Source organism: Capsicum annuum, chromosome 2, assembly GCF_002878395.1.
Source record: "Capsicum annuum cultivar UCD-10X-F1 chromosome 2, UCD10Xv1.1, whole genome shotgun sequence".
Lineage (NCBI taxonomy): Eukaryota > Viridiplantae > Streptophyta > Magnoliopsida > Solanales > Solanaceae > Capsicum > Capsicum annuum.
This window is the reverse complement of record NC_061112.1, coordinates 6,769,859-6,783,801: the sequence shown is the minus strand read 5'-3', so window position 1 is coordinate 6,783,801 and position 13,943 is coordinate 6,769,859. Positions and strand designations below refer to the sequence as shown.

Genomic DNA, 13,943 nt, shown 5'->3' with positions numbered 1-13,943 from the left:
AAATATACTCACTTCTATGTATTAATTAAATTAAAGATTTTGATCTTTTTTCATCCAGCAATATTAAAGATCTAGTCTAATTAAGCTCGACTGAGTACTCACATGTCGGCGTGGATTGCAGCCCGCTCCTGTAACGCAGTTTCATTATCGAAAATACTGATATCTTTCTTTTCACAAGATGCAGTGAATTCTTATATGTGCCCTAGGAGGAGTTACTCAATTATTTTCTCACACAAAAGGGAAGGCAAAAAAAGAAAGAACTGTGCATCACCCTACAAACACAAAAGTTTCATCCATAAATTAGATGATAAATTCTCATCCAAATGAAAGAAGGAAGAAGGATGAGATATGGTTATGAATGAGTGCGGATGCTACAGAAAGTGTTATGTTTAGGTCTTTTTTTTGTTTTAAAAAAGTGTTTGTTGTTGTAATACCATAAATGTCCTTGACCATATTGACAGATTTGTTAAAAGTACTATTAACTGTTAGTTAAAGGATTAAAACCATCCACTTTAAAAAATTAAAAGTTAAATTAATAAAGTTAAATACCACAGACCAAAACCATTATAAGGCCCTAACTCAGGGACCAAAATATTTTTTTTCCCTTTATTTTTAATATAATGGTTAAATAAAAATAAACTGAGTGAGTAATTGCAAATCCTTTTTGGACTCGTTGCAACCGACCATCTGTCTTGTTTTTCATAGGAAGAAGAATGAAAGTGGAGTCAGAAAATGACAACTTCTTTTGGACACCCAAAAAAATAAAAAATAAGTCGTGTACAGATTTTTCATCAAAAAATATAGATTGTCAGTTTGTGACTTTCAAAATGTTGGTCTTCCAGAATTTTCTCTGGCTTTATAAGAAAGTGTACATTTCCACCGCCGTTTTCTCAACCTGAAAACTCCCTCTGAACACTGCATTTTGAACTGTGAAACAAACTCAAGATTTTCAATATTACTATTTCCTCACACTTTGAGTAATTAAAATCAATAAAGTTTTGATTTTTACTGAGTGTTGGTACTTAAAATTTGGATTCTTGATTTATATTGTACTACTACTACTACTACTACTATATGGGGTTTGATGAAGACAAAGCAAGTTCATCTTCCCATGTTCTACAATCCCAAGAGAAGATACACCATTTTTAACAGACACCCAACACCTTTCTTCATCTTCCAAGACTTTTGCTAATGTTTTCAAAGCAGTAGTTGGAGCTGAAGTTCTTGGTCTTCCTTATAGTTTCAAGAAAACTAGATGGCTCATGGGTACTCTCATGCTTTTATCAGTTGCCTCACTTACTTACCATTGTATGATGCTTTTGGTGTATACTAGACAAAAGCTTGAATCCCATTATAAAGTTGCCAAGATTTCATCTTTAGGTGATTTGGGATATGTTGTATGACTGTTCTTTCTCAAGCTGGTTTTTGTATCAGTTACTTGATTTTTATAGCTATTACTTTAGCACACTTGTTTAATTATTCAGTTACAAATCCAAGTCCTAAAATCTTGGGGTTGTCACCTAAAAAGTGTATTTTTGGAGTTGTTTTACATTTCAGTTGGGGTTACTCACTTAGCTCCTTTGAGTATATTTGCTGATATTGTTGATTTAGGTGCTATGGGGGTAGTTATGGTTGAGGATGTGTTGATATTTCTCAAGAATAGACCTGTTCTTGAAGCATTTGGTGGGTTTAGTGTTTTCTTCTATGGTCTTAGTGTGTCTGTCTATGCTTTTGAAGGTGTTGGAATGGTATTACCATTGGAAGCAGAGATGAAAGACAAGGACAAATTTGGGAAAATTTTGGGTTTGTCTATGGCTTTCATTTCTTTGATGTATGGTTCTTTTGGAGTATTGGGTTATTTTGCCTTTGGTGAGGAGGCTATACAAGTATTGAAATTGGTTCAAAATTATTCTTTCATCTACTTGTTTGGCTCAAAAATTCCCTTTCAATTACTGATTTATTAAAGTGATAATTAAAAAAATTATTAAATACGTGGCACCTTTCTATTGGTTGAAAGTAAATTAATTAAAATGTTAAATCCAATTAATTAAAATGTTAAATTCAATCCATACCCAACTCAAACTATCCGACACAAATCGTACAAAATTTGTCCTAACTAAAACTAGTATGAATAATTTTTATCAAATGCAGGATTTTTGTGGACTTAGAATCTGTCAAATGTAATGTTGTAAAGAATTCTATTCCCCTAATTATAAGGTTAGTTTGGTATTTCTTTGTAATGAATATTTCTATGTATTAGATAGCAAAACTAATTGAGATGTCTTGGTTATGCTATGTCGTAAACAACACTATCTTGTTACTTTCTCCATTTCATTTAACATATTTAGTTTGTATAAAAAAAACATTAAATTCTTTCCTAAATAGTTGTCACTATTTTTATTTATATACATCAAATTATCTTTTCACCACTGGCAAGTGCATTTTTCGTGCAAGACCACTTCACATCATTCACGATCAAAATTATGATTAATTTTTTAGGGTTTGGATTGGGTAGTTTTAGTTGAGTCCGGATTGGACTTAACATTTCAATTAATTTGGTTTGGACCAATTGAAAATTGCCACATATTTAATAAAAATTTTAATTCTGATTTTAAAAAATTATTAGTTGTAAGGGTATTTTTGAGCCATAAAGGTGGATGGAGGTATATTTTTTCATCAATTTCAATATTTGAAGGGTATTTCTGACTTTTTTCCGAATTATTAATTATGATTTAAAAAATCTTTAGTTGTAAGGATATTTTTGAGTCATAAAGGTAGATGGAGGGGTATTTTTGAACCAATTTCGATAATTGAAGAATATTTCTGGCCTAATAGATTAACTAATAGTATTTTTGAATCAATTTCAATATTTGAAGGGTATTTCTGACTTTTTCCTGTTAATTATAGTTATTACCTAATATATTTCTCAAAATATAAATAATTAAATTCAAAGAGTGATATAATAGGATTACTTTTATTATTTACTATATTTTAACATTTGTGCCAAATATTGATGGACGGAGGAAATAATTGTCATATTTTATTTTTTGAGAGTCAAGTTATTAAAGTTAAATTAAATTAGATTAGACTAATTAATTAAATTAAATTAGATTAAATTAATTTAATATTTTAAAATTAAAATGTAAATATTTAAAAAAAATATAAAAAATATTCTAAACTACAATTTTGACTCTAAAAAGAAATTATGATAATAAAAAAGGAACCAAAGGAGTACATGAAAAGACCTTTCTTAAACAAGTTCTCTTTGATAGAATGTATAGAGTATTTATGTTTATACAAAATTAGAAAAAGTACAGTAATAAAGGCCGGTGTATCTAAGATTATTATACTATTAATAAGTGTGAAGAAGCAGACACTTCTTTGTTGCCGTGCCTGCTTTCAGTTGAATTACTATATTATCTTTAGTTAATTATTATAAATCATTTACATTTAAGAAAATTAATAATATCTAATAAAAAAAGTAAAATAGAAACAGACACCTTTTCGTTGATGTGCCTACTTCTGGCCGAATTATTACATTACCCTAATTAATTATTATAAGTCATTTACGTATTAGAAAATTAATAATATTTAATACAAAAACTAAAATAGAAATTTATTACATGTTTGCTTCGACTTCTTCAACTGTAATTTTACTATATCACCCTGAATTAATTAGTATAAGTTATCTACGTGTTAGAAATTAATAATATTTAATAAAAAAATAGAATAGACATTTATGATATGTCCACTGCAGTTGTTTCAATCGTGATTTTACTATATCATCTCTAATTAATTATTATAAGTTATCTAAAAATTAAAAAATTAATAAGATTTAATTAAAAAAAGGTAAAATAGACATATAGTGATAAATTAACCTTTGATGTTTTAAATTTAACTTGACGTCTTATATGAGGTTTATTTAAATTTTTTTCACAAGTATTTTTTATAGTAATTTTTCTATATCACTTCTAATCAGTTATTATAAGTCATTTAAGACATGTCTGCTTCGCTACTTCAATCGTGATTTTACTATATTACCCCTAATTAATTATTATGGTCATTTAAGCATTGACACATAAATTGGAACAGAAGAAAAAGTATTATAGATGGGAATAGTCAAAAACTTAAATTATTTTAAAAATATAATTGACTATCAGAATAGCCAAAAACTTAAATTATTTTAAAAATATAATTGACTATCAATGCCACAAATATTTGGACAAGGAGAATAATATATATTGTTTAAAAATTGCATAAAAAATATTATAAATTATAATAGTTAACAATTAAAAATATCTTAAAAAAATTAATTTGTTATGTATTTCAAAAAAGATCTATCGAAAACAACCTCTTTATCTCATTTTTGATGTAGTGGTATAGACTGCGTACACTTACCCTCCCTAAACCTCACTTAGTGGAAATATATTGGGTATGTTGTTGTTGTATGTATTTCAAAAAAGATATAAAAAATATGATAAATCTTAATAATTAACAACTTGAAATTTAAAAGATACAAAATATTTGGCTGACTCTCGAAGTTATATCAGTATTACTTAAATTGGAATAGACAAAAAAGTATTATAGATCAAAATAATTGAAAAGTTAAATTATTTTTAAAATATAATTGATTATCAATGCCGCAAAAAATTTGGACAAGGAGAGTAACATATATATTTGAAAATTACATAAGAAGTATTATAAGTTACAGTAGCTAACAACTTAAAATATCTAAAAATATATTAAAAATATGATTGATTATCTAAATTCTATTTGTGTCAAATAAATTAAGACAAAAAAATAACATATATTGGGTCCGTGCATGGGCCCCTCGATATCTAGTAAAATAATAATTCTCCTATATAAGAAGTCATGGTTCGAGGTGAAGCACACGCGAGACCATTGACATCCCTGATTGTTACTTGCTTGCTCCGTGATTTTACTATATCACCTCTAATTTATTATTATATGTCATTACGTATTAGAAAAATTAATAATATTTAATAAAAAATAAAATAGACATTTATAACGAGTCTGCTTTAGCTATTTCAACCATAATTTTAGTATATCACTTCTAATTAATTATTATAATTCATCTAAGTATTAAAAAATTAATAATATCTAATAAATAAGGTCAATATGTCATTTACGTATTAAAAAAATTAATATATTTAATAAAAAAGTACAATAGACATTTATGATAAATCTACTTCAGTTGCTTCAACGTTAATTTTAATATATCACTCCTAATTAATTATTATAAGTCATCTAAGTATTAAAAAATTAATAATATTTAATAAAAAAATTAAATAAACATAAAATAATAAATTAACTTTTTATGTGACATGAATGCTTATTAGTAAATAGACATAAGATAATAAGTTAACTTTTAATGTGACATGCTTGCTTATTAGTGGTCTACTGTGGAAAATTTTATTTTTTTTCCCATTTTAATTTATTTGGCTTACTAAATTACACTGAAAATATTATAAATGAAAATAATAAACTTAAAATATTTTAATATATATTTGATAATTACTATGTGAAAAGTAATATAAATTATAATAATTAACAACTGTAAATATTTAAAAAAATAAAAAATATTGATTGACTCTCGGAATTATATGAGTGTCATATTAACAACTTAAAATATTCTTATACAAATTTCATTAATCTAAATATAATAATATATGTCTAACTAAGGATTTATCAACCAAACAAATGGAGATTTTAATTAAATGATAGAATTTTTTCTAAGTAGGAAATTTTTCAAAAGTAGCAACTTAACAGCTATAATTATAACTATTATATTAATTGTTTCATAATTACGAAAAATAACAAATTGTATTTTGTATTTAAGTAAAATGTTGTTATATAAATATATATACAAACTGAATAGTAGTTCCTATTTTAACTCTCATCAGTTAGAGTTAAATAAGGGAAGTAATTGTCCTTAATTAATGCTACATTTAATTATAATTTTTTCATTTTCCTAATATGACTCTTCTATTTCTTTTATTTTTTTTTATCCTTTTTCATTCTTTTTCTTTTTTTTTCCTAATTTTTTCATTTTCTTATTTTTTTTGCTTTCTCATATTTTTTTTTCGTTTCTTTTTTATCATTTTTTTTAAATTTCTTTTTCTTTTCTTTTTTTCTTTACACTTTATTTGACTCTTATATTTCTCTTCTTTTTTATCCTTTTTCATTTTTTTTCTTTATTTTTTCTTTTCCTTTTTCTTATTCTTTCTCCTTTCTCGTATTTTTCTTTTTCTTTTCCTATTTTCGTTTTCTTCTTCTTTTTTTATATTTTTATTTTTTTATTTTTTTATTTTTGCTTTTATTTTTACACTTATATTTATAGCTTTTATTTCTCTTTTTTTTTTTTTTCATTTTTCACTTCTTTTTCTTGGATTTTTCTTTTTTGATTTATTATTATTATTATTATTTTACTCTTCTATCTCTTGCTTTTATTTTTAAAAGGCACATATCTATATCACATATACATATTTAAAAAATATACAAAATACATAGACACAGATTTGCGTATGTATTTACAGTACAAAACACGCACACATACACACACATATATATTTGCATATGTATCTACAGAAATACATATCTAACTCATATGTATATATAAATATATATGACACAAAATCTTTATAACAAAAAGTGATATAATACATTTGCCTAATTGCACTTGAACTACACATTTCTTTTTCATAATGTAGATATCAAAAACATTATTATGAAGAAAAATATGTATCATCTATAAATACATATGCATTAATCATAAATACATATGCGCTATTTATAAATAGATATGCACAATTGAAAAAATACATATACATTTCTGGAAAAATACATATGCATTAGTCATAAATACATATGCACACTGAAAAAGTAAATATGCATTATTCATAAATACATATGCATCTATAAAAACCTAAGCAGAACTAAAAATATATTTCTAAATCAATAAATATAGCATGCACCCCCATAAAAACGTATGAATAACTAGAAATACATGTGTATTATTCAAAAATACATATGCATGTATGAAAAATAACATATGCATTAGTCATAAATACATATACAATCTGGTAAAATACACATGTATTATTCATAAATATATACGCATAACTGAAAAAATATATATGCATTACTCATAAATACATATGCACAACTGAGAAAAATACATATTCTTCCTTTTCGTTTGACTTTCTCTTTTTCACATATTTTTGCACTTTTTGTGATTTTGGAGATGAAGGTTTTCTCAATGTTTTTCGTTTCATGATTTTTCTAATATTTTTCGGCTCGTCAATGCTTCAATCTCACCTCTGCTATACCAACTTCTCTGTTCAACTGAATAGGAGTAGAAATCAATTTAACACAAAAACCCACACACTTTTAACAAAAAAAATCACAAAAACCCATCAAATAACGTAGGAAAAATTATAGCAGACCTTCATCAAATAACGCATCCCTCCATTATAGCAGACCTCCACAATCTTTCAACAAAAAAAACACAACCCCTCCCCCCTCAAAAAAAAAACCCGAAGAAGACGGATGAAGAAAAAATATAAAAAAATAAAAAATATAAATTATATGAGAAGATAAAATGCAAATACTGTAAATATAAACTTACCTTATTTGATGGAGCACAATTTTTAAGAACAGGAAATGAATTGAAAAAAGTTGAGTAAAATATGGGAGGAAATTGAAAAAAGTGGAGTGAAATATGAGAGAGAATTGAAAAAGAGGAGTAAAAATATGGAAAGGTAAAAAAGTGGGTGAAACTCACGTGCTTTTCAATATAATAATTAAAATATTACTGCTTTTGCTATAACTTGTAATTTTGAGAAAATGTTGCTATTTATTGTAATTAAGGTCTTAAGTATGCTAGTTTCTGTAATTTTTCCTAAGTAGAATTCTTAAGTATCAATATTGGGCCCGTGCAAGAAAAGTCTTTACAAATTAACCTTCCTTCCCTTTTATGTATAGAACAAGTACATTTTTGCCTCTCTACACCTAGAATATTTTAAAAATTTTCATTCTCATTTGTCTCTCAACTTCTATTTATATTTCTTTTTTTTTTTAAATTCTTTTATTATTTTTATTTTTTTTATTTTTCTTATTTTAATTCAATTGGCTCAACCTTTATTTTTCTTTTACTTTTTTTCTCTCAAACAATATTTATTTCTTCATTTCTCTTTTTTTTTTAAATTCATTTGTATCAACCTTTATTTTTTTCCTTTTTATTTTTATCATTTCTCATTTTTTTTCTTTGTTTTCATTTTTTACAAATTTTATTTTTATTTTTTTCTTCTCATGTTTATTTTTCTCAATCTTATTTTAAAAAAAAAATATTTTTTATTCTTTTTTTCTTAACCTTTACTGTTTTTCTTCTTCTTCTTTTTTTTTTTTTACTTTTTTTCTCAATCTTTTTTTCTTTTCTCTTTTTTCCTTTTCTCAACTTCTATTATATTTTGTTAATAAATAGAAAGTTGGATAATCCGCAAAGGGATCTTCTTTCTTTGACATTAAAGTAAATTAAGGGCACGACTTATTGTTTGGAAGTCTTTTGAGAAAAGTCTTGCCTTTAAGACCAAAGTTATAGAACATCTCATAAATCAAGACACAATTTGATAGTTTCAAGTTTTACTCGTGGGGCGTAATTTGTTGTTTGAAAATCATTGAGATAAGTTTTGCCTCAAAGGCAAAAGCTATGAAATATTTCATAAATCAAGACACAATGTGGTAGTATCAACACTTGCCTATTGGGCTTAATTTTTTCTAGATGGTTCTTGGGCTAAGTCTTATCTTAGAGGCAAGACTAATAGAGCATTACATATATCGAGATACAATATAGTAGTATCAACTCTTGTCCATGGTAGTAATTTATAGGCTAAGTCTTGCCTCTAAGGAAAAAATTATAGAACATCTCATAAATCAAGATCCAATATAGTAGTGTCAACTCTTACCCATAGGGTATAACTTATTGGTTGAAAGTCCTTGAACTAAGTCGTGCCTCTAAGGTAAGATTTATAGAGCATCTCATAAATCAAGACACGATGTGGTAGTGTCAACTCTTGCCCATAGGGCATAACTTGTTGTTTGAAAGTCCTTGGACTAAGTCGTGCCTCTAAGGCAAGAGTTATAGAACATCTCATAAATCAAGACATAATGTGGTTGTGTCAACTTTTACCCATGAGACATAACTTTTTAAAATTTTTTGATTTATAAAACATCTCATAAATAAAAACACAATGTAGCAGTGTCAAATCTTGTCCATGAGGCGTAACTTGTTATTTAAAAGTCTTTGGACTAAGTCTTGTCTCTAAGACAAGAGTTATAGAGCATCTCATAAATCAAAATATAGTGGTAGTGTCAACCCTTACCCATGAGGCGATACTTGTTGTTTGAAATTCCTTGGGTTAACTCTTGTCTCCAAGGCAAGAGTTATAAAGCATCACATAAATCAAGATAATGTGGTAATGTCAATTCTTGCTCATGGGGCCGAACTTATTGCTTGAAAGTTCTTGATCTAAGTCTTGCCTCTAAGGAAAGAGTTATAAAGTATCTAATAAATCAATACACAATTTGGTAGTGTCAACTCTTATCCATGGGACATAACTTATTGTTTGATGGTCCTTCAGCATTTCAGAAGTAAAAACATAATGTGGTAGTGTTAACTCTTGCCTAATGAACATAACTTGTTATTTGAAAATTCTTGGGATAAGTTGTGCTTCTAAGGCAAGAATTGTAGAATATCTCATAAATCAAGACATAACGTAATGATGTCAACTCTTTCCCGTGGGACATAACTTATTGTTTGAAAGTCCTTGAGATAAGTCTTGTCTCTGAGGTAACAATTATAGAACATCTCATAACTCAAAACACAATTTGGTAGTGCCAACTCTAACCCATGAAACGTAACTTCTTCTTTGAAAGTCCTAAGTCTTGCCTCTAAGACAATATTTATAGAACATATCATAAATCAAGATACAATGTGGTAGTGTCAACTCTTGCCCATGAGGTGTAACTTGTTATTTGGAAGGAATCGAAGAAAAGATAAGAAGAACAAAAAAGTTGCGAAAAAGAAAAATATTAAAAAATAAAAAATAAAATTAAAGAAAATAAAAAGGAAAAGGGAAGAAAATATAGAAGTTAAGAGGAGAAAGGAAAAAAAAAGATAAATTAAAAATAAAGGCCGAGAAAAATTTAAAAAGCAAAAAGAATCAAAGAAAAAAAAATCTTTTCTAAAAAGTAGATGTTGAGAGGAATAAAGGAAAAATGTAAGGGTTGAGAAAAACAAAAAAAAATCAAAGTAAAAAAAAAAGAGAAAAAGTTGAGAGGAGAAAAGAGAAAAAAGTAAGGAGTTAAGAAAAATTAAATATAAAAAATAAAAATCAAAGAAAGAGAAAAAAAAATTGAAAGATAAATAAGTTGGAGTTATTAGAAATATATGAGATATAGAGAGGCAAATAGGTAATTATTATATACAAAAAAAAAAAAGGGAGACCAGTTTTATGTAGTTTACCCCATTGGTCATGGGCAATTTTATCCAAAATATAAAACTTAATAGTTGAAGGTTATTTTTACAAAAGTTTCTTATTTAGGATAAAAAATTAAAAGCCATGTTGTTTTGGGACTATTCTTATAGTTTTCCCTAAAGTAGCAATAAGTGTAGCTAGAGAAATTAAGGAGGAGGTGGGGGGGGGGGGGGGGGGGGTAATGAGTAATGAGGGGAGAGACTCTTTATTTCTCTTATAATTAATGTATAAATGAATTGATTTGAGTCTCTTTTTGTATATGATATAACTTATTGCAGGGTAAGATTTTTCAAAAAGTTGTGGGCAAACTCTTTGTTTGAGTACAAATCTAAGAAGGATGACACATTAAGGGGCCGTTTGATAGAGTGTGTAACAATAATGTTGAATATGGTGTATTAGTAATGCATGTATTAATTATGTTGGTATTAGTTATGCAGTCAATATTTCTAATACACTATTTGGTTCGATATATTAAAAAAAATATAAAAAATTATTTTTTTATAAAATAATATTTATTTACAAAAATATTCCTTTTAACTTTGCACACACTCTTTCAAGTGAAGAAGGAGGTATGCGGCAACAATAATTATTGTAGAAATCTCAAATTCATTTGATTGCAGTGCAAATTAGAGGCGTTGTTCTTTAAAGTAAATGAACCCAGACCCAATTGTTGTTGAAGGCTACCATTACTTTTCCATAGTAAGTTCATTCTCGGGTTGAAAAATCCATTACGGGTCGAGGCATCGGAGAAATTAAAAATTCTGTGAAGCATCGTACCACTGCTTGGAGAAATTGGGAAGTTCTGGGAAGTGTGGTTAGCTGCCGTGCCATTGATTTTCATTTGATAACCCAAGTAAGCAATAAGTATGTATAAAAAAAAAAGGCTCAACACAGAGAGAAGTGAGGAAAATGACGGGAAATATCTAGAGAATTGAGGGGTAATTATGTCATTTACTTAGTTAATACATGTGATGAATTGCTTTGCATTGTTAATGCATAGACAATGGTAGTATTAATATTACATACCTTAATACACAATATAGTGTATAACTAATGTTTGTATTAGTTATACATAGGTCAAAAAAGTATATCAAATAAGGTAATAATAATACACACAACTAATACAAGCATTATTTTTTTTAATACACTCAACCAAACGACATAATATAAACTTTAAAAATTACTTCAAGACTTTTCAAGAAGTTATAGCTACCCAATTGATCGTAAATTTCTTGATGTAATTGAGTACTTAATTAAACATACATAATAATAGAGTGTATCTACATATAATACGAATGAATAAGTTGGAAGTGACATAAGAATCAATAGTAACATCTTTTAGGGGTCGTTTGGTACGAAGACAAGTAATAAAAGGATTAACTATGCAGAGATTAGTACTACAGAGATTAACAATGTAGAGATTAGTAATGCAAGAATGATAGTGCTTGGATTATTTTTTATCAAGTGTTTGATTCATTATATTAAAAGTAGGCATACCATCTATTGTGTTTGAATTAAACCGCTACAAAATCTCCTTACCATTATACCTTTGAATTTTTATGGAATTTTCTGTTTCATTAAATTAGTCGAGTTAAAAACTTAAAATATTAATAAAAATTTGTTACTAATTTTCGGGTGTGATGTGCTACTATGAAAATCTTTGATAGCACTTTGTAAATAATTGTGTAATCTTTGTGTATTTTCTTTCCAAAGCTCTATTATTTATTCTTAAAAATGATTTTTCTTATATCCTCACTTAAATTATTGGAGGGTGAATAATTGTTATCTTAATAAATTGATTCACTTACAAAACGTCAAATTTCAATTAAAAACAAGGGTCGATAGAGTTATTAGATAGAGTTTCATGGGATGATCCCTCATAGTTTAAGCAGGTTCTATTAATCTTACTATTTTGTAATTTTTACTTTTGGTGATGAGATAAAAGTCGATAGTAACCCGCCTCCCTTTCTAAAAAATCAAAAGCTAAACAATGAAATATTGTATCGATTGATATTGAATTTTATTTAGCAACGAACAATTCTCTCTAAATAATAAAAATTGTAAGCTAATTTATTTAAATAAGTACAAATATAAAAATATAAATCAAGAAAATAAAAAAAATGGTTAAAAGAATTTGATGAATATTTTTTGTCTCTATATGTATTAGTCTGATGGTATTAAATCCAATGTACTATCAATGATGGATCCAGAATTTTACATAAGTGGGTTTAATCAGTAAATAAAAATCGATGATAATGGCCAATAGTGTAAACAACATCGAGTACAACAAACAATTTTTTTGTTGCTTTTTTATTTGCTGTTTTTGTTGATAATGTAACCTCAAAATAGTTTTTTTTTTTTCAAAAGAAAAAAAAACTTGGAAATTTTTTATTTAATAATTTCAAAAAACAAATTAAAATATTTTACATTTGTTTTAACTAAATTTTAAAATAAACCAAATTAAACTACGTACTTCAACGAAATCATAGCATGTTTTAGCCGAAAAAGTTATGAAAGAGCATATAAAAATTCAATTAATAAAAGGTTAAATATTTGTTGAAGTAAAATAGATAATAGATTCTAATAAATTCGAATACAAAACAAAACAAAATAGATAAGGTGATATAGAAATGTTTTTTTTTAAAAAGGAAAGAAAATATAGAGGTATTAAATTTACTATTAGCATAGTAAATATGGTTAGCTTCAGACAAAAAATAGAAATACACGATATTAATAGTGAACGATATAAAAGAAGCAAAACAGCAACCAAAAAAGCATTGTGGTATTGAACTCAGACAACTGCAAGACCACCGATACAGTTTGATGGGGGTTTGGGCCACATGTGACAAAAGAGTTTTAAAATGAGGTGTACCTGACACAAGTCTGAATAATTGAGTAGAGGTGACAATTACTTTATTATGGTTTAAGAAAATTTGGAAAATTTCAAAATAATCCACAAGTTTTTAAATTTACACTTTGATTCAAATGTTAGTTAATATATAACGGAGAACGAAGGGAAAAAAGGCTCCTTTTTCTCTCTCCTCATCCGTTTTTATTTTCTGTCTTCATGATATTTGTTGTTCATTATTGCTGCTGCTTTATTAATCATCTTCTGATTCATTATCATCATCTTATACTTCATTATCAACTTCATATTCTTCTTGTTAACCATTATTGTTGTTGTTGTTGTTACCCCAACTGCTGCTCTTTGACCAAATTCTTATGTCAAATTTTATTTCGTAAATCACTTTCAACTTTGGAATTTACTTGAGAGGAGACTTTGGTAAGTCAGATTATGATTTTTAGTTGAATCTGGGTAACTGCTAGTGTGTTGTTTTTTCAACAATAGTTTGCACGCGAACATGAATCCAACATGAGTCTACTGTT

General features: G+C 26.9%; 1 pseudogene; it reads left to right on the top strand.

The window, feature by feature from the left end:
* Positions 1–1,074: 1,074 nt before the first annotated feature.
* Positions 1,075–1,964, top strand: LOC107857738 (annotated as a pseudogene).
* Positions 1,965–13,943: the final 11,979 nt, after the last annotated feature.